At 46.6% G+C, this 25728-nt stretch overlaps 1 long non-coding RNA gene across 1 annotated transcript; it reads left to right on the top strand.

The window, feature by feature from the left end:
• Positions 1-4859: 4859 nt before the first annotated feature.
• On the top strand, positions 4860-6795 carry LOC149980767 (uncharacterized). The gene is made up of 2 exons (XR_016483100.1): positions 4860-6335; positions 6520-6795. It is a non-coding gene; the product is annotated as an uncharacterized LOC149980767 (long non-coding RNA).
• Positions 6796-25728: the final 18933 nt, after the last annotated feature.

A 25728-nucleotide genomic window follows, 5' to 3' on the forward strand; every position in this document is an offset into this window, starting at 1 on the left:
GTTATATTGGCATCGAACATGTCACCCTCCCTAGGAGAGGGGGTGACCTTGATAATTATTGTTAAAACGAGAGGCTGCCTGGATCTTTAATTTAAAGACCCTTGCTCTCTTCAGTCTCAACGTAGACTTTGATCTGAAGCCACTCTTGTGATTATTGTGACTTTGCCATTGTAATTGTTTGTAAGCTTGTGTAGTCGAAAATGAATTTATGATCGTATGCTATCCATTTGTTGTTTGTTGTTTGTATGCTGTTCTTTGTATGACATTTTAATATTTGATAATTAACCAATGATATTAGGCCACTCTTGGCCATGATTACAGACACCTGTGTCTTTTTACACTACATAAACAAGTCCTCCTACAGTGTTTGCGATTATACCCTGATGAAGACAGCTTGGCTGTCGAAACGTTGGTAATGACATTTTTGCATCTGAGCTCCTGCGGCTCTCTTTTATTTTCAAGTTTTCTACTCCGCTAGCCAGCACCTCGCCTAAATAGGTGTGTATTTCTTTTTCTTCTAGACAATTCAAGACCACCAGAGGGCAGTAGAATCCTACTTTATATCACTTAGAACGTCCACAATGTTATTTGGAACAGAACTTTCAACCATAAGAATGTTCTCTCCCAGGGTGTGCATAACATTTTCTCCCAGGGTGTGCATAACATTTTCTCCCAGGGTGTGCATAACATTTTCTCCCAGCATAACATTTTCTCCCAGGGTGTGCATAACATTCTCTCCCAGGGTGTGCATAACATTCTCTCCCAGGGTGTGCATAACATTCTCTCCCAGGGTGTGCATAACATTCTCTCCCAGGGTGTGCATAACATTCTCTCCCAGGGTGTGCATAACATTCTCTCCCAGGGTGTGCATAACATTCTCTCCCAGGATGTGCATAACATTCCCTCCCAGGGTGTGCATAACATTCCCTCCCAGGGTGTGCATAACATTTTCTCCCAGGGTGTGCATAACATTTTCTCCCAGGGTGTGCATAACATTTTCTCCCAGGGTGTGCATAACATTCTCTCCCAGGGTGTGCATAACATTCTCTCCCAGGGTGTGCATAACATTTTCTCCCAGGGTGTGCATAACATTTTCTCCCAGGGTGTGCATAACATTTTCTCCCAGGGTGTGCATAACATTCTCTCCCAGGGTGTGCATAACATTCTCTCCCAAGCTGTGCATAACATTCTCTCCCAGGGTGTGCATAACATTCTCTCCCAGGGTGTGCATAACATTCTCTCCCAGGGTGTGCATAACATTCTCTCCCAGGGTGTGCATAACATTCTCTCCCAGGGTGTGCATAACATTCTCTCCCAGGGTGTGCATAACATTCTCTCCCAGGGTGTGCATAACATTCTCTCCCAGGGTGTGCAGAGTTTCTACATTACAAATGCTTAGAAATAAGCTATACAGTGTACAAAACATTAGGAACACCTTCCTAATATTGAATTGCACCCCCCCCCCCTGCTCTCAGAACAGCCTCTTGTTGTCGGGGCATGGACTCTATGAGGTGTCGAACGTGTTCCACAGGGATACTGGCCCATGTTGATTCCAATGCTTCCCACAGTTGTGTCAAGTTGGTTGAATGTCCTTTAGGTGATACACACTGGAAACTGTTGAGCTTGAAAAACCCAGCAGGTTGCAGTTATTGCCACCTACTACCATACCCAGTTCAAAGGCTCTTAAATATTTTGCTTCACCAATTCACCCTCTGAATGGCACACATACACAATCCATGTCCCAATTGTCTCGAGGATTAAAAACCATTCTTTAACCTGTCTCCTCCCCTTCATCTACACTGATTTGAAGTGGATTTAACAAGTGACATCAATAAGGGATCATAGTTTTCACCTTGATTGACCTGGTCACTATGTCACGGAAACAGTATTCCTAAAATGAGCTCAATGGTTATTGGCAACTACCTAATATATTCTTAGTTTCACCAATCAGGTTTGCAGTGTTTCACAAAGTCCCTCTGGAAATATGCTCAATAAGATCAGTGATGTCACCCTGAGGGATACTCCGTCATTCATTTTTAAGGTGAGGAAACACACCTGCATGCACACACACACACACACACACACACACAGACTCCTTTCACAAATACTTTTCCTCTCTGGAAAAAGGAAAGGATGAGGAAGTAGAAGTACATTTTTTACAACTAACTGCGTGTCTACGACTATGATCAAATATCTACTATTGTGTCTCAGAACCTAATAGTTTGTCATTGCAAAGTTTTAGCCAGGATTCCAACACCAACCTTCTGTAGGACTTGTCTGGGCTCTACTTATTCGTGGTGGGATGTCAAATGAAAACATATAAACAAACAATCTGGTTTGAAGTCTTCAGGCGTCCACGCCTGATCTCACAGGAGGAATCTTTCCTCTGTTTTTGTTCCAAACAAACATGGATGGGTTTGACCCCTGAAAAGAAAAATGTCTGTCTGTGTTTGCACACACACACACAGACATGCACTCTCACACACACAAACACAGACACACACACTGAGATGACACTGCATGTGCTCAAACACGTAAACAGAAAAAGAGCGGGCCTCTCTGGGTTGTCCTGAATGATGGGAACTTGGCCTTAAGAGGCTTCTGAGAAAACACCTAATGACAAGGGGAGGAGGGAGCCCTTAATCGCTCTGCGGTTAGGATTGAATCCCCAGAAATGCCTGTATTCGTTACAGCAAACCCTAACAAAATGCAGTAAAAAGTTTTGCAACGGAAAATGAAAATGAGTGTTTTGTTTTATTGGACAAGTTCAGGATGTCCCCTACTTGTTTCAGTCCGTGTTCTTCTGTTTGGTGCCTAATGAATACGACCCTGGTCAAAATTGGCACTTTTTTACTGCTAGTTTAATGGGTAACAAGGAGCCTAGAGGAAAAGGGGGTGAGGAGAGTAAGAAGAAATGTTTGGAAAATTCCTCTGTACCCCTGAGACATGTAAAGGAGTCAGTCTTAACATGACTACTCTAAACAACCTGAAACTGTTCATGTTGGTGAAAGTCAACAGAAAATGATTCACATTGATGTTAATCTTGTACATAAACTTGGAGAACTGGACTGTCTTAATCAGTTGATAGTAATTAAGTGGGATTTCCTTCAATCAGTTAGTTTTTTTTTTTTTTTAACAAGTGAATGCTGATATTCTTGAGAAGAGTTTTACCCTCTTGCATTATTTAAGGTTTATTCAAGGGCTCCACAAATAAATTCTGTGAAAATATGAAAACTGGTCCGTCCACCTTCCCACCCGTCCACTCTCCCTCCCGTCCACCCTCCCGTCCGTCCGTCCGTCCACCCTCCCTCCCGTCCACCCTCCCGTCCGTCCGTCCACCCTCTCTCCCGTCCACTCTCCCTCCCATCCGTCCGTCCACCCTCCCTCCTGTCCACTCTCCCTCCCTCCCGTCCACTCTCCCTCCCATCCGTCCGTCCACCCTCCCGTCCGTCCGTCCGTCCACCCTCCCTCCCATCCGTCCACCCTCCCTCCTGTCCGTCCACCCTCCCTCCCGTCCGTCCACCCTCCCTCCCGTCCACTCTCCCTCCCATCCGTCCGTCCACCCTTCCTCCCGTCCACTCTCCCTCCCATCCGTCCGTCCACCCTCCCTCCCGTCCACTCTCCCTCCCATCCGTCCGTCCACCCTCCCTCCCGTCCACTCTCCCTCCCTCCCGTCCGTCCACCCTCCCTCCCTCCAGTCCACCCTCCCTCCCGTCCGTCCGTCCACCCTCCCTCCCGTCCTTCCACCCTCCCTCCCGTCCTTCCACCCTCCCTCCCTCCCCGTCCGTCCGTCCACCCTCCTTTCCGTCCACTCTCCCGTCCGTCCACCCTCCTTCCTGTCCACTCTCCCCTCTGTCCGTCCGTCCACTCTCCCTCCTTCCCGTTCACCCTCCCGTCCACTCTCTCACTCTCTCTCTCTCTCTCCCGTCCACTCTCCCTCCTTCCCGTTCACCCTCCCGTCCACTCTCTCACTCTCTCTCTCTCTCCCGTCCGTCCACCCTCTCTCTCTCCCGTCCGTCCACCCTCTCTCTCTCCCGTCCGTCCACCCTCTCCCCCTCCCGTCCGTCCACCCTCTCCCCCTCCCGTCCGTCCACCCTCTCTCCCACCATTCTCTGTATGACCCCCTAACAAGCGTTTTCCTGGGTGCCCTGTCCAGGGGCTGAGTCTCCATCTCCAGAATGGATGTTGTAAACCTGAAGCTTGCCATGACGGTAGCTATTCACTTCTCGGCCACCCGTCGTCAGTTTGGTCCCAAAGACGACCAGGAAATCCCAGTTGGTTACTGTTGGTGGACATAACTAGTGCCAGGAGTTTTTCCGGAGACATTCCTTGGGATATAAATCCTTTATCATTTCACTGAAGGTTACATAAATCTTCCGTGGAGCCAAGAAGGACTAGTGGTCTCTAAGGGGTCAGCCAATAGGGATCAGAATACATGATAAACAATATATAACAAACTAGTTGTTATAGCAGGGTTTGGAAAGCCAGCAATGCAAATCAATGTAATATTTTCCCAGAGACATTTTTTTTCTCCCCCAATTACTTTGCAATGCACCACTGTAAATCCATCTTCATGGCCTTTTGGAGTTCCAGATCGGTATGATGATGAAGGACAGAGCAACCGACAGGGAAGAAAGGAAAGGAACGGGAGTTGAGGAAGGGAAAGAGGGTTAGACAGTGATCCCAATACTTGGGAGAGAGAGAGGGAGGGAGAGACACAAACGGGTCCTCTCTCCTCCCTCCTCCTCAAAACCCATTGGATGAGAAGGTCAGAGGGGCGAGACCTCTGGCTTTCTTGTCCAATGGGTTTTCAGAAGGGGAAGAGGAGAGGACGCGAGGAGCATGCATTTGAGGTGTAGGTGTGTGTGCGCAGAATATATAGTTAGGATCACCACTTTATTTTAAGAATGTGAAATGTCAAAATAGTAGAGTGATTTATTTCAGCTTTTATTTCTTTCATCAAATTCCCAGTGGGTCAGAAGTTTACATACACTCAATTAGTATTTGTTAGCATTGCCTTTACATTGTTTAACTTGGGTCAAACGTTTCGGGTAGCCTGCTCGCACACACATTTTCTATAGGATTGAGGTCAGTGCTTTGTGATGGCCACTCCAATAACTTGACTTTGTTGTCCTTAAGCCATTTTGCCACAACTTTGGAAGTATGCTTGGGGTCATTGTCCATTTGGAAGACCCATTTGTGACCAAGCTTTAACTTCCTGACTGATGTCTTGAGATGTTGCTTCAATATATCCACATAATTTTCTTTCCTCATAATGCCATCTATTTTGTGAAGTGCACCAGTCCCTCCTGCAGCAAAGCACCCCAACAACATGATGCTGCCACCCCCGTGCTTCACTTTTGGGAAGCCTCCCCCAGAGGACATTTCTCCAAAAAGTACAATCTTTGTCCCCATGTGCAGTTGCAAACCGTAGTTTGGCTTTTTTTATGGTGGTTTTTGAGCAGTGGCTTCTTCCTTGCTGAGCGGCCTTTCAGGTTATGTCACTATAGGACTCGTTTTACTGTGGATATAGATACTTTTGTACCTGTTTCCTCCAGCATCTTCACATGGTCCTTTGCTGTTGTTCTCGGATTGATTTGCACTTTTCGCACCAAAGTACGTTCATCTCTAGTAGACCGAAAGCATCTCCTTCCAAAGCGGTATGACGGCTGCGTGGTCCCATGTTGTTTGTACTTGCGTACTATTGTTTGTACAGATGAACGTGGTACCTTCAGGCGTTTGGAAATTGCTCCCAAGGATGAACCAGACATGTGGAGGACCAGACATTTTTTTTCTGAGGTCTTGGCTGATTTCTTTTGATTTTCCCATGATGTCAAGCAAGTAGGCCTTGAAATACATCCACAGGTACACCTCCAATTGACGTCACCTCCAAATGATGTCAATTAGCCTATCAGAAGCTTCTAAAGCCATTACATAATTTTCTGGAATTTTCCAAGCTGTTTAAAGCCACAGTCAACTTAGTTTATGTAAACTTCTGACCCACTGGAATTGTGATACAGTGAATCATATGTTAAATAATCTGTCTGTAAACAATTGTTGGAAAAATTACTTGTGTCATGCACAAAGTAGATGTCCTAACCGACTTGCCAAAACTATAGTTTGTTAACAAAACATTTCTGGAGTGGTAGGAAAATGTGTGTTATTAGTGACTCCAACCTAAGTGTATGTAAACTTCCGACTTTAACTGTATCTGATCATTGTCCATGTAGTGAGGATTGAGTCTCCACTGGAGTCTGTCAACTCCCTGGAAGACTTTGACCTCCTGGAGACTAGGTTCACTGCCACATCCACAGAGAAGTGCATGGACTCCACAGGTACACACACACACACACACACACACACACACACACACACACACACACATGACACCATAATAATTGCCGGAACGGAGCATATGGAATGGCATTGAACACCTGGAAACCATGCGTTTCATGTATTTGATACTGTTCCACTGATTCCGCTCCAGTCATTAACACGAGCATGTCCTCCCCCATTAAGGTATCACCAACCTGTACGTGACACCCTTAGCTCTGTGCCTATGAGCAGTCAGTTCTATAAGCCGCCCACTGTTCAGGTTCTGGTGGAAAGCTCTTTACTGGAAAGCTATTGTCATGATGCCAGATGTAACAGCCACACTCCAGCTGCCACACCTGGTAGAGGGTAAGCAAAGCCACGCCAACCCGCTGAATGACCCCAGACACTGGCTAGGCCCCAGACCTCTGTTCAATTGTAGAGGGCTGGAACAAAATGATGTCAATTAAAAAGCAACTAAACAAATGCAAATGGAATGTGTTGAATCGAAAACGCGCACACACACACCGGCTCCAGGCTGTGTTTTCCCTGCTATGTTCTGCATGCAGCTGTGTGAGTGAATGAATGCCCTTCCGAGGTAAAGCCATCCAGACAGCCCATGTCTCAGAGAGGGAACAGATGATGTGAACCTTGGCTAGAGCCTCTCTTTCCTAATATGCTACACACACACACACACACACACACACATACCAAGCCCTTTCTCCCCCATCTGCAAAACATCTGGTCGGTTTATTGACATCATACCACAGAGGGTGACTCAGCCTGCGGGTCACCTAGCAACACAGGTCAGCTCTGGCATCTAATTGGCTCGATTGGAAAGAGAAAGGGTAAAAATAAAGGCTCCCATTTTGTGTACCGGATCGGTCACAGCCTGTCACCATTGTAATGTTTATGTTGTCACAGTAAAGGCAAAGCACGTGTGTCTGTGTCATAAGAGGGAGTAGGAGGTGGAGGAGTAGAATTCAAGTGTGTGTGTGCGCTTGTGTTAGGCTTGGGCAGTATAGTGTATACACAGTGGCTTTTTCCGCATTTGGAAATAGCCATGACATGTTTTTTTTCAATAGCACAATTTGATGGTACTGTATCTAGAACCTAAACGAGTTCTTCGATTTTCCCCATAGGGTAACCCATTGATTTAACCCTTTTTGGTTCCAGGTAGAACCCTTTTGGGTTCCATGTATAACCCTTTCCACAGAGCATTTTACATGGAAGCCAAAAAGGGTTATTCTATGGGGACAGCCAAATAACCCTTTTGGAAGTGTTTTAATGCATTTGAATATTTGTAGCAACTTTTTAAGTAAATACCTGTAGTAAATAGATTGCGTTCTTCATTTCACCTCGCACATCGTTTTTCATTGTGAAGTTTACCGGTAGTCCCCAGTCATGCGCCAGGTGATCTAGTTGCAGTATGGAATTCACAATTAAGTGTTTGCCAGCTAAATATTTTGTAACTATTAAGTTATATGTCTAAAATGTGCTAAATGCACTGCAGTTGTGCATTTTGTTTTCTAATTTAGAAGCTAGTTATCTAGCTAAGTGGTTAGCTTCTTGCAAAATCAAACTTCTCTTGGTAACCGCAGAGAATCCTGGAATAAGAGCCTTGCTGTCTAATATTTGTTTTGTGCGTGCAGCAAACTGTAAGTAGCATTTTTGAGTTACTTGTATAACTTTATGGATGTCTGTCCTGAAAATAGTTTGTCAGAGACTATAACATTTTCGCAATGCGCTCATTAGCATTTAGCTAGCATTCATTATGGGATTTTACAGAATTGCTAACCTTTCGGATTACAGAGGCTCAGTGGGTTTGAAAATAGCTCCCCTTGTGTTCAGTGCCGTTATTACCGATTATCCCGGTATGCTCCCTAAAGGAGTATCTCATTCTCAATGCTTAGATGGCAATGGTTTGATTTTGTTTTTGTTATTTCTCTTTCCTCTTTATTTTTATTAAATTGGTTTGTAAGGTTTCCTAGTAACTAACATTGTCCAAAAAACTAAATCTACTCTAAAGCTATAAATATTTCCCTATCTGACCCTTCAAAGTTCATATGGTCTCTGGTTAGTGTTTGTGGTGTTTGTGTGTCTAAACCCTACAACCATATCCTCCCGATAATCGATCCAGATCATATGTTTGTCCTCATCATCATGTTATACACTCCTCTGCATGCCTTGGCCCTAGAAGCTGTGAAAACAGATGCACACAGATGGGCACACACACACACAGACTCAAACACTCAGACACGCGCACACACACACAGATGAGCACACACAGTCATACACACAGACACCTGCACTCGCTCAACCCCCACTCCTCACTCACTATCCATTCAGTCACTCACTACCTCTAACATATGTGTGCCTTTTGGAGAGGGAATCATTTACCCTGGAAAATCTTTGATACTCCAAGTGTGTGTGTGTGTGTGTCTGCATTCATTCTATGGCTTCCTTTTGTGTGAAAGCCTCCCTGTCTGTTTGAAGTCCCGCAAGGAGGCTTTGGCCCAGCCAGGGATTTCCACCACAGAACCACCGATTTCCACATGCTTCCAGGTTGACTGAAGGCTTCTCTCTTACTGTTGTCAGACAGTGTTTGAGCTTGATGATGTATGACCCTGACAGACTGGGACTGTGTTGTCCAAGACCTCTTCCATGCTATAAGTATACTACAAATACCATCACAAAAAGGATGGTGCCTTATTGCTTAAATACACTAAGGGGGTTCACCCAATCAGCATTCAGGGCTCGAACCACCCAGTTTACAATTTATTCTTCATCATTGGAGGCTTCTAAGAGAATGTTGTTTAAACATTTTCTTGATGTTGTGTGACCTTTGGTTCCTCGCAAACTGGAGCATGGTTTCCACAGCGTTGTTTTAAAGGGATACTTCAGGATTTTGGCAATATATATATATATATATATATATATATACTTTCCCAGAGTCAGATGAAGTTGTGGATACCATTTTTATGTCTCTGTGTCCAGTATGAAGGAAGTTAAAGGTAGTTTCACAAGCCAATGCTTACTATCATTAGTTTCTGCTAGCATGCTAATGAGCCTCATCGTTTTCCCGTGACTAAAATATGAACTGGATTAATAAATTCTTAATGATACTGTACGCATTGGAACCATTCCTTGATTCTCTTCCCTAAGTTGTACTGTAATTATAACCTGATGAAATCTCTGAAGATAAATTAATTTCCCTTTTAATATTGTGTATAAACTCAGCAAAAAAAGAAACGTCCTCTCACTGTCAACTGCATTGAGATGGCCTGGGGTCATGTCAGGATGAGCCACATGGGTACCACATGAGGGAGGAGGATGTCTTCCCTGTTACGCACAGCATTGAGATGGCCTGCAATGACAACAAGCTCAGTCCGATGATGCTGTGACACACCACCCCAGACCATGATGGACCCCCCCCATCTCCAAATCGATCCCGCTCCAGAGTATAGGCCTCGGTGTAACGCCCATTCGTTTGACGATGAACGTGAATCCGACCATCACCCCTGGTGAGACAAAACCGCGACTCGTCAGTGAAGAGCACTTTTTGCAAGTCCTGTATGGTCCAGCGACGGTGGGTTTGTGTCCATAGGCAACGTTGTTGTTGCTGATGTCTGGTGCAGGGACCCTGGGCATCTGTCTTTTGGTGTTTTTCAGAGTCAGTAGAAAGGCCTCTTTAGTGTTCTAAGTTTCCATAACTGTGACCTTAATTGCCTACCGTCTGTAAGCTGTTAGTGTCTTAACGACCGTTCCACAGGTGCATGTTCATTAATTGTTTATGGTTCATTGAACAAGCATAGGAAACAGTGTTTTAAACCCTTTTACAATGAAGATATGTGAAGGTATTTAGATTTTTACGAATTATCTTTGAAAGACATGGTCCTGAAAAATGGCTGAGTTTAAAACCTTCTGAAATCTCCGAAGCCAAACTCATTTCCCCTTTTTAATAGGTACATATAGTAAATATAACCTGATGTAAAAATAAATATATATATATATATATATATATATATAATACTGCTCAAAAAAATAAAGGGAACACTAAAATAACACATCCTGAATGAATGAATGAAATATTCTTATTAAATACTTTTTTCATTACATAGTTGAATGTGCTGACAACAAAATCACACAAATTATCAATGGAAATCAAATTTATCAACCCATGGAGGTTTGGATTTGGAGTCACACTCAAAATTAAAGTGGAAAACCACACTACAGGCTGATCCAACTTTTGATGTAATGTCCTTAAAACAAGTAAAAATGAGTCTCAGTAGTGTGTGGCGTCCACGTGCCTGTATGACCTGCCTACAACGCCTGGGCATGCTCCTGATGAGGTGGCGGATGGTCCTGAGGGATCATCCGCCAACTCCTGGACAGTCTGTGGTGCAACATGGCGTTGGTGGATGGAGCGAGACATGATGTCCCAGATGTGCTTGATTGGATTCAGGTCTGGGGAACGGGCGGGCCAGTCCATAGCATCAATGCCTTCCTCTTGCAGGAACTGCTGACACACTCCAGCCACATGAGGTCTAGCATTGTCTTGCATTAGGAGGAAACCAGGGCCAACCGCACCAGCATATGGTCTCACAAGGGGTCTGAGGATCTCATCTCAGTACCTAATGGCAGTCAGGCTACCTCTGGCGAGCACATGGAGGGCTGTGCGGCCCCCCCAAAGAAATGCCACCCCACACCATGACTGACCCACCGCCAAACCGGTCATGCTGGAGGATGTTGCAGGCAGCAGAACATTCTCCACGGCGTCTCCAGAGTCTGTCACGTCTGTCACATGTGCTCAGTGTGAACCTGCTTTCATCTGTGAAGAGCGCAGGGCGCCAGTGGCGAATTTGCCAATCTTGGTGTTCTCTGGCAAATGCCAAACGTCCTGCACGGTGTTGGGCTGTAAGCACAACCCCCACCTGTGGACGTCGGGCCCTCATACCACCCTCATGGAGTCTGTTTTTGACCGTTTGAGCAGACACATGCACATTTGTGGCCTGCTTGGAGGTCATTTTGCAGGGCTCTGGCAGTGCTCCTCCTTGCACAAAGGCGGAGGTAGCATTCCTGCTGCTGGGTTGTTGCCCTCCTACGGCCTCCTCCACGTCTCCTGATGTACTGGCCTGTCTCCTGGTAGCGCCTCCATGCTCTGGACACTACGCTGACGGACACAGCAAACCTTCTTGCCACAGCTCACATTGATGTACCATCCTGGATGAGCTGCACTACCTGAGCCACTTGTGTGGGTTGTAGACTCCGTCTCATGCTACCACTAGAGTGAAAGCACCGCCAGCATTCAAAAGTGACCAAAACATCAGCCAGGAAGCATAGGAACTGAGAAGTGGTCTGTGGTCACCACCTGCAGAACCACTCCTTTATTGGGGGTGTCTTGCTAATTGCCTATAATTTCCACCTGTTGTCTATTCCATTTGCACAACAGCATGTGACATTTATTGTCAATCAGTGTTGCTTCCTAAGTGGACAGTTTGATTTCACAGAAGTGTGATTGACTTGGAGTTACATTGTGTTGTTTAAGTGTTCCCTTTATTTTTTTGAGCTGTGTATATATTTAACCTTTATTTAATTAAGCAAGTCAGTTAAGAACAAATTCTTATTTACAATGATGGCCTACCCTGGCCAAACCCTAACCTGGACGACGCTGGGCCAATTGTGAGCCGCCGTATGGGACTCCCAATCACGACCAGCTGTGAATACAGCCTGGAATCGAACCAGGGTCTGTAGTGACGCCTCTAGCACTGAGATGCAGTGCCTTGTGCCACTCATGACCCCTGATTAAATATTTGTTTTAGCAGAAAGGGCAAATTCACTTCCTCCATTACTTCAGACTGTACACTGAGTATACAAAACATTAAGAACACCGATTTAAAAAATGTTCTTCTCAATATTCCCACCTCATTGCTGTTGGCAGTGTATAAATGGCTGGTGTGTTTCCTTACGAGAGAATGTCAGAGGAGGCTGGCCCAGGAGAAGGCTTCTGGCAAGGCTGACTTCGAGGCTCGCAGGTAAATAGTACACACACACACCATCACAACTAGGGCTGTAGCGGTCATGAAATGTTGTGTTAATGATAATAATATATGTGTGAAATTAGTTTTGGAATTAGAATGGACTGTTATCTGTCCATTCTAATTCTCTGTTCTCAGAACGGGGGCAGTGGAAAGAAATACATGTCATTTATGCACTTAAATAGCAAATGGAGAATGCTTTTCACGTGGTTAATTTTCATGCCAGCCAGGTAGACTATACTCTTGTTGTAAAGATAAACAAACAATGTGCTTAATATTAAGAAAGTTGATATATATTTGTTAGCCTATAGAAATCTGATGAGAACCTCCTCTTTTTAATAGAAGCCATCACTGTTCTAAAGCATTGCATAGCCTATAGAAATGTTGCACAACATGAGCTCATGGGCTCTCATGAAGTCCTTGATTTCCGATTACATTTGCATTGTTGTCAGAGTGATTAGAGGGACAATAGAGTGCTGAGTACAAGGCAGTTAGCAAGTTTGGTAGGCTACTAATGACCATCAGCAGCATCAGAGCTTGGAGAAGCCTAATTACCGTAACTAAATGGTCACGTGGAATTTGACTGTGGTCATGACTCGTGACCGTCGGTGTGGCGGTAATATTGTCACCGTAACAGCCCTAATCACATGACGCCACCCCACAGCACTATGAATGAGCAAATGGTTCTATGGCGTAATAACCCAAAACAGATGGTTAAATCTATGTTAAGACTGCCAAGGTAATGTGTAAGAATGTAAATATAAACCCACCTTTCTCAAGCACGTGTCATTACGTGTAGAGGGTATTTTGTGTGTGTGTGCGTGCGTGCGTGTGTGTTTCAAAAGCCAGCTGAGCCTTATTCTATCTAAACTTGAAGACTAAAAATCACTGCCTGGGATCACTTCTGGAGGAATTTAAATATCAACACACCCTTGTCGTCACGTCATTAGAAATAGAGAGCATTTTGTGTGTGTGCTTGTTTCATCCTTTAGTTCAACAAAACGTTGGTTGGTGCTGTTGTCAACTAGGCTGGTGCTGCTGTCAACTAGGCTGGTGCTGCTGTCAACTAGGCTGGTGCTGCTGTCAACTAGGCTGGTGCTGCTGTCAACTAGGCTGGTGCTGCTGTCAACTAAGCTGGTGCTGCTGTCAACTAGGCTGGTGCTGCTGTCAACTAAGCTGGTGCTGCTGTCAACTAAGCTGGTGCTGCTGTCAACTAGGCTGGTGCTGCTGTCAACTAAGCTGGTGCTGCTGTCAACTAGGCTGGTGCTGCTGTCAACTAGGCTGGTGCTGCTGTCAACTAAGCTGGTGCTGCTGTCAACTAAGCTGGTGCTGCTGTCAACTAGGCTGGTGCTGCTGTCAACTAGGCTGGTGCTGCTGTCAACTAGGCTGGTGCTGCTGTCAACTAGGCTGGTGCTGCTGTCAACTAGGCTGGTGCTGCTGTCAACTAGGCTGGTGCTGCTGTCAACTAAGCTGGTGCTGCTGTCAACTAGGCTGGTGCTGCTGTCAACTAAGCTGGTGCTGCTGTCAACTAGGCTGGTGCTGCTGTCAACTAGGCTGGTGCTGCTGTCAACTAGGCTGGTGCTGCTGTCAACTAGGCTGGTGCTGCTGTCAACTAGGCTGGTGCTGCTGTCAACTAGGCTGGTGCTGCTGTCAACTAGGCTGGTGCTGCTGTCAACTAGGCTGGTGCTGCTGTCAACTAGGCTGGTGCTGCTGTCAACTAGGCTGGTGCTGTTGTCAACTAGGCTGGTGCTGCTGTCAACTAAGCTGGTGCTGCTGTCAACTAGGCTGGTGCTGCTGTCAACTAGGCTGGTGCTGCTGTCAACTAGGCTGGTGCTGCTGTCAACTAGGCTGGTGCTGTTGTCAACTAAGCTGGTGCTGCTGTCAACTAAGCTGGTGCTGCTGTCAACTAGGCTGGTGCTGTTGTCAACTAGGCTGGTGCTGCTGTCAACTAGGCTGGTGCTGTTGTCAACTAGGCTGGTGCTGCTGTCAACTAGGCTGGTGCTGCTGTCAACTAGGCTGGTGCTGTTGTCAACTAGGCTGGTGCTGCTGTCAACTAGGCTGGTGCTGCTGTCAACTAAGCTGGTGCTGCTGTCAACTAGGCTGGTGCTGCTGTCAACTAAGCTGGTGCTGCTGTCAACTAGGCTGGTGCTGCTGTCAACTAGGCTGGTGCTGCTGTCAACTAGGCTGGTGCTGTTGTCAACTAGGCTGGTGCTGCTGTCAACTAGGCTGGTGCTGTTGTCAACGGACGGATATGTCTGCGTCTAACTCTGACTTTAATTTGAAATCACTCATGTCAATAGGAAATCGGCAACGAAATTAAACACAGATTTTAATTTTAGGAATCATTCCAAAAATAATACGGAATGCAGGCCTTTTATCTGCTGGAAAGTCTTTGTGTGTGTGTGAGAGAGAGAGAGAGAGAGAGAGAGAGAATGAGGATGCTCTACAATGTACCATAGAGAATACAGTAATTCTGTTAAATATATATAGCCACAGAATTTGTATGTATTATTATTTATTTATTTAATCATGTAGGCCAGTTGAGAACAAGTTGTCATTTACAACTGCGACCTGGCCAAGATAAAGCATAAGCAGTGCGACAAAAAACAACAACACAGAGTTACACATGGAATAAACAAATGTACAGTCAATAACACAATAGAAACATCTATATACAGTGTTTGCAAATGTAGAAGATTAGAGAGGTAAAGCAATAAATAGGCCATAGAGGCAAAATAATCACAATTTAGCATTAACACTGGAGTGATAAATGTGCAGATGATGATGTGCAAGTAGAGATACTGGGGTGCAAAAGAGCAAGAGGATAAGTAACCATATGGGGATGAGGTAGTTGGGTGTGCTATTTACAGATTGGCTGTGTACAGTGATCAGTAAGCTTCTCTGACAGCTGATGCTTAAAGTTAGTGAGGGAGATATAACTCTCCAGCTTCAGTGATTTTTGCAATTCAGAGAACTGTAAGGAAAGGCGGCCAAATTTTGTAAATTACATCGCCGAAATCAAGGATCGGTAGGATAGTCAGTTTTACGAGGGTATGTTTGACAGCATGAGTGAAGGAGGCTTTGTTGCGAAATAGGAAGCCGATTCTAGATTTAATTTTGAATTGGAGATGCTTAATGTGAGTCTGGAAGAAGAGTTTACAGTCTAACCAGACACCTAGGTAGTTCTCCACATATTCTAAGCCAGAACCATCCAGAGTAGTGATGCTAGTTGGGCGGGCGGGTGCTGGCAGCAATTGGTTGAAGAGCATGCATTTAGTTTTACTAGCATTTAAAAGCAGTTGGAGACCATGGAAGGAGTGTTGTATGGCATTGAAGCTCGTTTGGAGGGTTGTTAACACGATGGGCCAGATGTATACAGAATGGTGTTGCCTGCATAGATGTGGATCAGAGAATCACCAGCAGCAAGAGCGACATCATTGATATATACATAGAAAAGAGTCAGCCCGAGAATTGGACCCTGTGGCACCGCCCATACAGACTGCCAGAGGTCCGGACAACAGGCCGTTCGATTTGACACACTGAACTCTATCTGAGAAGTAGTTGGTGAACCAGGCGAGGCAATCATTTGAAAAACCAAGGCTATTGAGTCTGCCGATAAGAATGCGGTGATTGACAGAGTCGAAAGCCTTGGCCAGGTCGATGAAGACGGCTGCACAGTACTGTCTTTTATCAATGGCGGTTATGATTTCGTTTAGGACCTTGAGCGTGGCTGAGGTGCACCCATGATCAGCTCGGAAACCAGATTGCATAGCGGAGAAGGTACGGTGGGATTCAAAATGGTCGGTGATCTGTTTTTTGACCTGGCTTTCTAAGATTTTAGAGAGGAAGGGCAGGATGGACATAGGTCTATAACAGTTTGGGTCTAGAGTGTCTCCCCCTTTTGAAGAGAGGGATGACCGTGGCAGCTTTCCAATCTTTGGGGATCTCAGACGATATGAAAGAAAGGTTGAACAGGCTAGTAATAGGGGTTGAAACAATTTTGGTGGGTTAATTTTAGAAAAAGAGGGTCCAGAATGTCTAGCCCAGCTGATTTGTAGGATCCAGATTTTGCAGCTCTTTCAGAACATCAGCTGTCTGGATTTGGGTGAAGGAGAAGGGGGGGGGGGGGGGGCTTGGGCAAGTTGCTGCAGGGGGTGCAGAGCTGTTGGCCGGGGTAGCCAAGTGGAAAGCATGGCCTGCCGTAGAAAAAAGCTTATTGAAATTATTGATTATCGGAGACTTATCGATGGTGACGGTGTTTCCTAGCCTCAGTGCAGTGGACAGCTGGGAGGAGGTGGTCTTATTCTCCATGGACTTTACAGTGTCCCAGAACATTGTGGAATTTGTGCTACAGGATGCAAGTTTCTGTTTGAAAAAGCTAGCCTTAGCTCTCCTAAATGACTGAGTATATTGGTTCCTGACTTCCCTGAAAAGCTGCATATCGTGGGGACTATTCGATGCTAATGCAGAACGCCACAGGATGTTTTTGTGCTGGTCAAGGGCAGTCAAGTCTGTGGTGAACCAAGGGCTATATCTGTTCTTAGTTCAACAGTTTTTGAATGTGTCATGCTTATTTAAGATGGTGAGGAAAGCACTTTTAAAGAATAACCAAGCATCCTCTACTGATGGGATGAGGTCAATATCCTTCCAGGATACCCGGGCCAGATCGATTAGAAAGGCCTGCTCTCTGAAGTGTTTTAGGGAGCATTTAACAGTGATGAGGGGTGATCGTTTTACCGTGGACCCATTACAGACGCAGGCAGTGATTGCTGAGATCCTGATTGAAGACAGCAGAGGTGTATTTATAGGGCAGGTGGGTTAGGATGATATCGATGAGGGTGCCCATGGTTACGCATTTATTGTTGTACCTGGTGGGTTCCTTGATAATTTGTGTGAGATTGAGGGCATCTAGTTTAGATTGTAGGACGGCCGGGGTGTTAAGCATTTCCCAGTATAGGTCACCTAACAGTACGAACTCTGAAGATAGATGGGGGCAGTCAATTCACATATGGTGTCCAAGGCACAGCTGGGGGCTGAGGGGAGTCTGTAGCAAGCGGCAATGGTGAGAGACTTGTAGCTACAGAAATATGGGATGAACACCAATGTATTTAAATGTCTTCAAGACAGGACTTCCTTTTCTCATATCTCTTCTCTGCCTCCAGAAGAATGAGGGTTTAGGAGGTTTGTGTTGGGGATAGACACGGTCATGCAAACATCTTAACGGACGTTTGTATTCGATTTCTTGGCAGCGTATTCATTTTTGAGAATAAAAAAATATACATTCAGCCAGACTGAATGTTTTACAAAAAATACTATTTAAGGAAAGACGCACCGGTAGCTTAGACATGTTTGGGTCCTGTCTAAGTCTTTGCAGTCGGTTTAATTGCCAATGCAAACAGGAGGGGGAGGGAGGACATTCTTGTCTTGTAGGCTGTTGTTTCATATGAATGGAGTTGTTGTTGTAGACGTAGCTGGCTACTGTAGCTAGCTAGCTTCTTTATTTTTTATTTATTTCTTTATTTAACCAGGTAGGCAAGTTGAGAACAAGTTCTCATTTACAATTGCGACCTGGCAAAACGATTTAAAACGATTGCAGTCAAGACCGGCACTACCAGATGGTATGATCGATAAACTGTGACTGTAACACGTTTGTCTAATTAGCGCGAGTCGGTTTGGCTATGTTCTCTCTCTTTCTCCGTGCATCACATAGACTGTCACACACACACTGGCGCCTGCTCCACTCTTGCCCCTCCCCCACCCCTCGGTTCGAAACAAGCAGTGTCTTTCTCTCAAGTCGTGTGAGCAAGTCTCCATTGAAGTTTAAAAATACATATTATTTCTTTAAAACACATGTATTTTGATTATCCGGATATCTGAAAAAATATGATATTCAAGTCGTGAAATCATTTCAAATGCCTTTCCCTAGTTTGTGTTTGGTTTTACTATCCTTGTGAGGAGGACCTTCTGGTAAAACAAGGAACATTCTGACAGCTATTTTGGGGTAAGGGGTTAAGGAAAATAGGATTTTGAATGGGAATAAATTAATGGTCCCCATAAGGATGGTAAAACGTGTGTGTGTGTGAGGAGCAAGCGTTTGATTTGGCAGCCAGAAAGCCAGTTGGCTCATAATGTGTGGTGTGGTGTTGTCCAAACAGGGATTAGCTAAAGGCCGTCATGTGTTAACTCAGAGACCAATAACATATGTGTTTATGACTACTAAATCAGATCAATCCAAAATGTATTTTGACTTATTTCACTTTTTATTAGCTCCAGTAAGAATATAAGACAAATTGGTAAGATTTCACTTTTCCTACATGGTAGCCTAATTTAGATGTTGGACTCAAAAGCTTCACTGCAGTGTCCCCTTTAACAAAACAAAAAAAATACAAAACAGGTATGTTGATCTTCCATTACTTCAATGATTGCTACAGCGACAGATGAGGTAGAGAGACCTGTGAGGTAGAGGGACCTGTGAGGAACCTGTGAGGTAGAGGGACAGGTGGGGTAGAGTGTGTGGGGTGTGTGGTAGAAGGCTGTGTGTGTGGGGTGTGTGGTAGAAGGCTGTGTGTGTGGGGTGTGTGGTAAAAGGCTGTATGTGGTGTGTGTGGTAAAAGGCTGTGTATGTTGCGTGTGTGGTAGAAGGCTGTGTATGTTGTGTGTGTGTGTGTGGTAGAAGGTTGTGTATGGGGTGTGTGGTAGAAGGCTGTGTGTGTGGGGTAGAAGGCTGTATGTTGGGTGTGTGGTAGAAGGCTGTGTATGTTACGTGTGTGGTAGAAGGCTGTGTGTGTGGGGTGTGGTAGAAGGCTGTGTGTGTGGGGTGTGTGGTAGAAGGCTGTATGTGGAGTGTGTGGTAGAAGGCTGTGTGTGTGGAGTGTCTGGTAGAAGACTGTGTGTGGGGTGTGTGGTAGAAGGCTGTGTATGTGGGGTGTGTGTTAGATGGCTGTGTGTGTGGGGTGTGCGGTAGAGGGCTGTGTGTGTGGGGTGTGGTAGAAGGCTGTGTGTGTGGGGATGTGGGGTGTGTGTCGTAGAAGGCTGTGTGTGTGGGCTGTGTGGTAGAAGGCTGTGTATGTGGGCTGTGTGGTAGAAGGCTGTTTGTTTGGGCTGTGTTGTAGAAGGCTGTGTGGAAGAAGGCTGTGGGAATGTGGGGTGTGTGGAAGAAGGCTGTGTGGGGATGTGGGATGTGTGGTAGAAGGCTGTGTGGGTATGTGGGGTGGGGGGTAGAAGGCTGTGTGTGGATGTGGGGTGTGTGGTAGAAGGCTGTGTGTGGGGTGTGGGGTAGAAGGCTGTGTGTGGGGTAGATGGCTGTGTGTGTTGGGTGTGTGGTAGAAGGCTGTGTGTGGGGTGTGGGGTAGATGGCTGTGTGTTGGGTGTGTGGTAGAAGGATGTGTGTGTGTGGGGTGTGTTGTAGAAGGCTGTGTGGGTTTGTGGTAGAAGGCTGTGTGTGTGGTGTGTGTGGTAGAAGGCTGTGTATGTGGTGTGTGTGGTAGAAGGCTGTGTATGTTGCGTGTGTGGTAGAAGGCTGTGTGTGTGGGGTGTGTGGTAGAAGGCTGTGTGGGAATGTCGGCTGTGTGGTAGAAGGCTGTGTGTGTGGGGTAGAAGGCTGTATGTGGGGTGTGTGGTAGAAGGCTGTGTGTGGTAGAAGGCTGTGTATGTTGCGTGTGTGGTAGAAGGCTGTGTGTGTGGAGTGTCTGGTAGAAGACTGTGTGTGGGGTGTGTGGTAGAAGGCTGTGTATGTGGGGTGTGTGGTAGATGGCTGTGTGTGTGGGGTGTGCGGTAGAGGGCTGTGTGTGTGGGGTGTGGTAGAAGGCTGTGTGTGTGGGGATGTGGGGTGTGTGTCGTAGAAGGCTGTGTGTGTGGGCTGTGTGGTAGAAGGCTGTGTATGTGGGCTGTGTGGTAGAAGGCTGTTTGTTTGGGCTGTGTTGTAGAAGGCTGTGTGGAAGAAGGCTGTGGGAATGTGGGGTGTGTGTTAGAAGGCTGTGTGTGGAAGAAGGCTGTGTGGGGATGTGGGATGTGTGGTAGAAGGCTGTGTGGGTATGTGGGGTGGGGGGTAGAAGGCTGTGTGTAGATGTGGGGTGTGTGGTAGAAGGCTGTGTATGTTGCGTGTGTGGTAGAAGGCTGTGTATGTTGCGTGTGTGGTAGAAGGCTGTGTATGTTGCGTGTGTGGTAGAAGGCTGTGTGTGTGGGGTGTGTGGTAGAAGGCTGTGTGGGAATGTCGGCTGTGTGGTAGAAGGCTGTGTGTGTGGGGTAGAAGGCTGTATGTGGGGTGTGTGGTAGAAGGCTGTGTGTGGTAGAAGGCTGTGTATGTTACGTGTGTGGTAGAAGGCTGTGTGTGTGGGGTGTGGTAGAAGGCTGTGTGTGTGGGGTGTGGTAGAAGGCTGTATGTGGAGTGTGTGGTAGAAGGCTGTGTGTGTGGAGTGTCTGGTAGAAGACTGTGTGTGGGGTGTGTGGTAGAAGGCTTTGTATGTGGGGTGTGTGGTAGATGGCTGTGTGTGTGGGGTGTGCGGTAGAGGGCTGTGTGTGTGGGGTGTCGTAGAAGGCTGTGTGTGTGGGCTGTGTGGTAGAAGGCTGTGTATGTGGGCTGTGGTAGAAGGCTGTGTGGAAGAAGGCTGTGGGAATGTGGGGTGTGTGTTAGAAGGCTGTGTGTGGAAGAAGGATGTGTGGGGATGTGGGATGTGTGGTAGAAGGCTGTGTATGTGGGCTGTGTGGTAGAAGGCTGTGGGAATGTGGGGTGTGTGTTAGAAGGCTGTGTATGTGGTGTGTGTGGTAGAAGGCTGTGTATGTTGCGTGTGTGGTAGAAGGCTGTGTGTGTGGGGTGTGTGGTAGAAGGCTGTGTGTGTTGGGTAGAAGGCTTTATGTGGGGTGTGTGGTAGAAGGCTGTGTGTCGTAGAAGGCTGTGTGTGTGGGGTGTGGTAGAAGGCTGTGTGTGTGGGGTGTGGTAGAAGGCTGTATGTGGAGTGTGTGGTAGAAGGATGTGTGTGGAGTGTGGTAGAAGGCTGTGTGTGTGGGGTGTGTGGTAGATGGCTGTGTGTGTGGGGTGTGCGGTAGAGGGCTGTGTGTGTGGGGTGTCGTAGAAGGCTGTGTGTGTGGGCTGTGTGGTAGAAGGCTGTGTGGTAGAAGGCTGTGTGGAAGAAGGCTGTGGGAATGTGGGGTGTGTGGAAGAAGGCTGTGTGGGGATGTGGGATGTGTGTTAGAAGGCTGTGTGTGGAAGAAGGCTGTGTGGGGATGTGGGGTGGGGGGGTAGAAGGCTGTGTGTGGGGGGTAGAAGGCTGTGTGTGGGGGTAGAAGGCTGTACGTGGGCTGTGTGGTAGAAGGCTGTGTGTATGGGAATGTGTGGTAGACGGCTGAGTGTGGGGTGTGGGGTAGAAGGCTGTGTGTGGGGTGTGGGGTAGAAGGCTGTGTGTTGGGTGTGTGGTAGAAGGCTGTGTGTGTGTGTGGGGTGTGTGTTAGGCTGTGTGTGTGTGGGGTGTGTGGTAGAAGGCTGTGTGGGTTTGTGGTAGAAGGCTGTGTGTGTGGGCTGTGTGGTAGAAGGCTGTTTGTGTGGGCTGTGTGGTCGAAGACTGTGTGTTGGGTGTCTGGTAGAAGGCTGTGTGTGTGGGCTGTGTTGTATGAGGCTGTGTGTGTGGGGTGTGTGGTAGAAGGCTGTGTGTGTGGAGTGTCTGGTAGAAGACTGTGTGTGGGGTGTGTGGTAGAAGGCTTTGTATGTGGGGTGTGTGGTAGATGGCTGTGTGTGTGGGGTGTGCGGTAGAGGGCTGTATGTGTGGGCTGTGTGGTAGAAGGCTGTATGTGTGGGCTGTGTGGTAGAAGGCTGTATGTGTGGGGTGTGTGGTGGAAGGCTGTGTGTGTGGGGTGTGTGGTAGAAGGCTGTGTTTGTGGGGTGTGTGGTAGAAGGCTGTGTTTGTGGGGTGTGTGGTAGAAGGCTGTGTTTGTGGGGTGTGTGGTAGAAGGCCGTGTGTGGGGGCTGTGTGGTAGAAGGCTGTGTGGTAGAGGGCTGTGTGGTAGAAGGCTGTTTGTGTGGGCTGTGTTGTAGAAGGCTGTGTGTGTGGGGTGTGTGGTAGAAGGCTGTGTGTGTGGTGTGTGGTAGAAGGCTGTGTATGTGTGGTAGAGGGCTGTGTGTGTGGGGTGTGTGGTAGAAGGCTGTGTGTGGGGTGTGTGGTAGAAGGCTGTGTGTGTGGTAGAAGGCTGTGTGTGTGGTAGAAGGCTGTGTGTGTTGGGTGTGTGGTAGAAGGCTGTGTGTGTGGGGTGTGTGGTAGAAGGCTGTGTGGGAATGTGGGGTGTGTGGTAGAAGGCTGTGTGTGTTGGGTAGAAGGCTGTATGTGGGGTGTGTGGTAGAAGGCTGTGTGTCGTAGAAGGCTGTGTGTGTGGGGTGTGGTAGAAGGCTGTGTGTGTGGGGTGTGGTAGAAGGCTGTATGTGGAGTGTGTGGTAGAAGGCTGTGTGTGTGGGGTGTGTGGTAGAAGGCTGTGTGTGTGGGGTGTGTGGTAGAAGGGTGTGTGTGTGGGGTGTGTGGTAGAAGGGTGTGTGTGGTCAAAGGCTGTGTGTGTGGGGTGTGTGGTAGAAGGCTGTGTGTGTGGGGTGCAAATTGGATTCTAATAAGTATGTTCTCTCTCTGTCTCTTTGTCGCTGTCTTTGTCTCTCTCTCTCATTCTTTGTGTCTGTCTCTCTCTTTCTCTGTCTCTATCTCTCTGTGTCTCTGTCTCTCTCTCTCTCTGCTTCTGTCTCTCTCTCTCTTTGTCTCTATCTCTCTCTCTGTCTCTCTCTCTCTGCTTCTGTCTCTCTCTCTCTGTCGCTCTCTCTGTTTATTTGATTGTAAAGTACATTGTATACCTCAGCAGATTGGGGAGCTATGGCTGCTTAACTTGGAGGAACAAAGCGTTACACAACACACATTTGTCTGTTCTTGCTCATTTGGCTAGCTAAGATACTAACCTGCCAATACCTGAACACACTTTCTATGTATTCAGCATCCATTTACTGATCTGATTAAAACACAATGTCTATGTATTCATCATCATTAAAACATCTTATTAAAACACACAGTCCTTTCAGTGCTCCTATGTATGACTAACAGTATACTAACAGTCGTCCATTGATTTAATCATACACTCCTGTCTGTAACAACAGCCTCTTTATCCGTTAACTCAGACAGTGTTCTTGTGTTTGAAGGGTCTGTGGAGACTAATGACAATGTCTCAGACACTGAGTTTATATACACACACACACACACACACACACACACACACACACACACACACACACACAGATAATATGTTTTACTATCCTTGTGGGAACCTAAAATTGATTATTTTCCCTAACCCTACATCCTAAGCCTAAAATAACCTCTGTCCTCATGGGGACATGGGAAATGACCCCACGAGGGAGAATGTTCCTTGTTTTACTATCCTTGTGGGGACTTTTGGGTATTTCCAGTACCCATGAGGAGAGTAATACAAGACCCCCCCCCCCCCCCTTTACTGTTAAAGGAGGGGTGGGGGAGCTTTTTACTGTTAAAGGAGGGGTGGGGGAGCTTTTTACTGTTAAAGGAGGGGTGGGGGAGCTTTTTACTGTTAAAGGAGGGGTGGGGGAGCTTTTTACTGTTAAAGGAGGGGTGGGGGATCTTTTTGCTGTTAAAGGAGGGGTGGGGGAGCTTTTTACTGTTAAAGGAGGGGTGGGGGAGCTTTTTACTGTTAAAGGAGGGGTGGGGAATCTTTACTGTTAAAGGAGGGGTGGGGAATCTTTACTGTTAAAGGAGGGGTGGGGGAGCTTTTTACTGTTAAAGGAGGGGTGGGGGAGCTTTTTACTGTTAAAGGAGGGTTGGGGGAGCTTTTTACTGTTAAAGGAGGGGTGGGGAATCTTTACTGTTAAAGGAGGGGTGGGGAATCTTTACTGTTAAAGGAGGGGTGGGGATTCTTTACTGTTAAAGGAGGGGTGGGGGAGCTTTTTACTGTTAAAGGAGGGGTGGGGAATCTTTACTGTTAAAGGAGGGGTGGGGAATCTTTACTGTTAAAGGAGGGGTGGGGAATCTTTACTGTTAAAGGAGGGGTGGGGGAGCTTTTTACTGTTAAAGGAGGGGTGGGGGATCTTCTTACTGGGACACAGAGAGGAGAGTTTGAGGCTGCTGTCATCTTCCAGTAACACACTGACCCCAGTGTCAGCCAGGAGGGGTGAGGGTGGGGCGCAGGGGGTTAAGTGTGTGTGGGTAATGCATTACCCTTGCAAATCAAAGTCAAGTTGATAATTAATCTATCTTTATCATCATTGTGACCTTACAGCAGTACAACAGAACAGTCACAATAGTATGAGCTGTTGCACTCTGTAGTTAGGGATAGGAGTATTCCTGACCTCATAACTTGACCAGGAAAAGCTCTTGGCCCTGGTCATAGTCAGTAGGAACAGTATTAGGAGGAGCAGGTGTTAACACGATGCTGTTGTTAACTTAATGGACATTCGCAGGTGTTAACACGATGCTGTTGTTAACTTAATGGACATTCGCAGGTGTTAACACGATGCTGTTGTTAACTTAATGGACATTCGCAGGTGTTAACACGATGCTGTCGTTAACTTAATGAACATTCGCAGGTGTTAACACGATGCTGTTGTTAACTTAATGGACATTCGCAGGTGTTAACACGATGCTGTTGTTAACTTAATGGACATTCGCAGGTGTTAACACGATGCTGTTGTTAACACGATGCTGTTGTTAACTTAATGGACATTCGCAGGTGTTAACACGATGCTGTTGTTAACTTAATGGACATTCGCAGGTGTTAACACGATGCTGTTAACACGATGCTGTTGTTAACACGATGCTGTTGTTAACACGATGCTGTTGTTAACACGATGCTGTTGTTAACACGATGCTGGTGTTAAGACGATGCTGTTGTTAACACGATGCTGTTGTTAACACGATGCTGTTGTTAACTTAATGGACATTCGCAGGTGTTAAGACGATGCTGATGTTAACACGATGCTGGTGTTAACACGATGCTGATGTTAACACGATGCTGTTGTTAACACGATGCTGTTAACACGATGCTGTTAACTTAATGGACATTCGCAGGTGTTAACACGATGCTGTTGTTAACTTAATGGACGTTTAACTACAGTGGTGTTGCTTTATGTCGTTGACGTAATGGCATTTGCAGACTGTGCAGACTGTGCAGACCGTGCAGACCGTGCAGACTGTGCAGACTGTGCAGACTGTGCAGACCGTGCAGACCGTGCAGACCGTGCAGACTGTGCAGACTGTGCAGACTGTGCAGACTGTGCAGACTGTGCAGACTGTGCAGACTGTGCAGACCGTGCAGACTGTGCAGACTGTGCAGACTGTGTGTTCGTGGGCATAACGTTTAGTTCTTCAACCCATAGCGCCACCATTTAATT

The sequence above is a fragment of the Oncorhynchus mykiss genome, chromosome 9 (assembly GCF_057628025.1).
Source record: "Oncorhynchus mykiss isolate SJ-2025 chromosome 9, ASM5762802v1, whole genome shotgun sequence".
NCBI classification, from domain to species: Eukaryota; Metazoa; Chordata; class Actinopteri; order Salmoniformes; family Salmonidae; genus Oncorhynchus; species Oncorhynchus mykiss.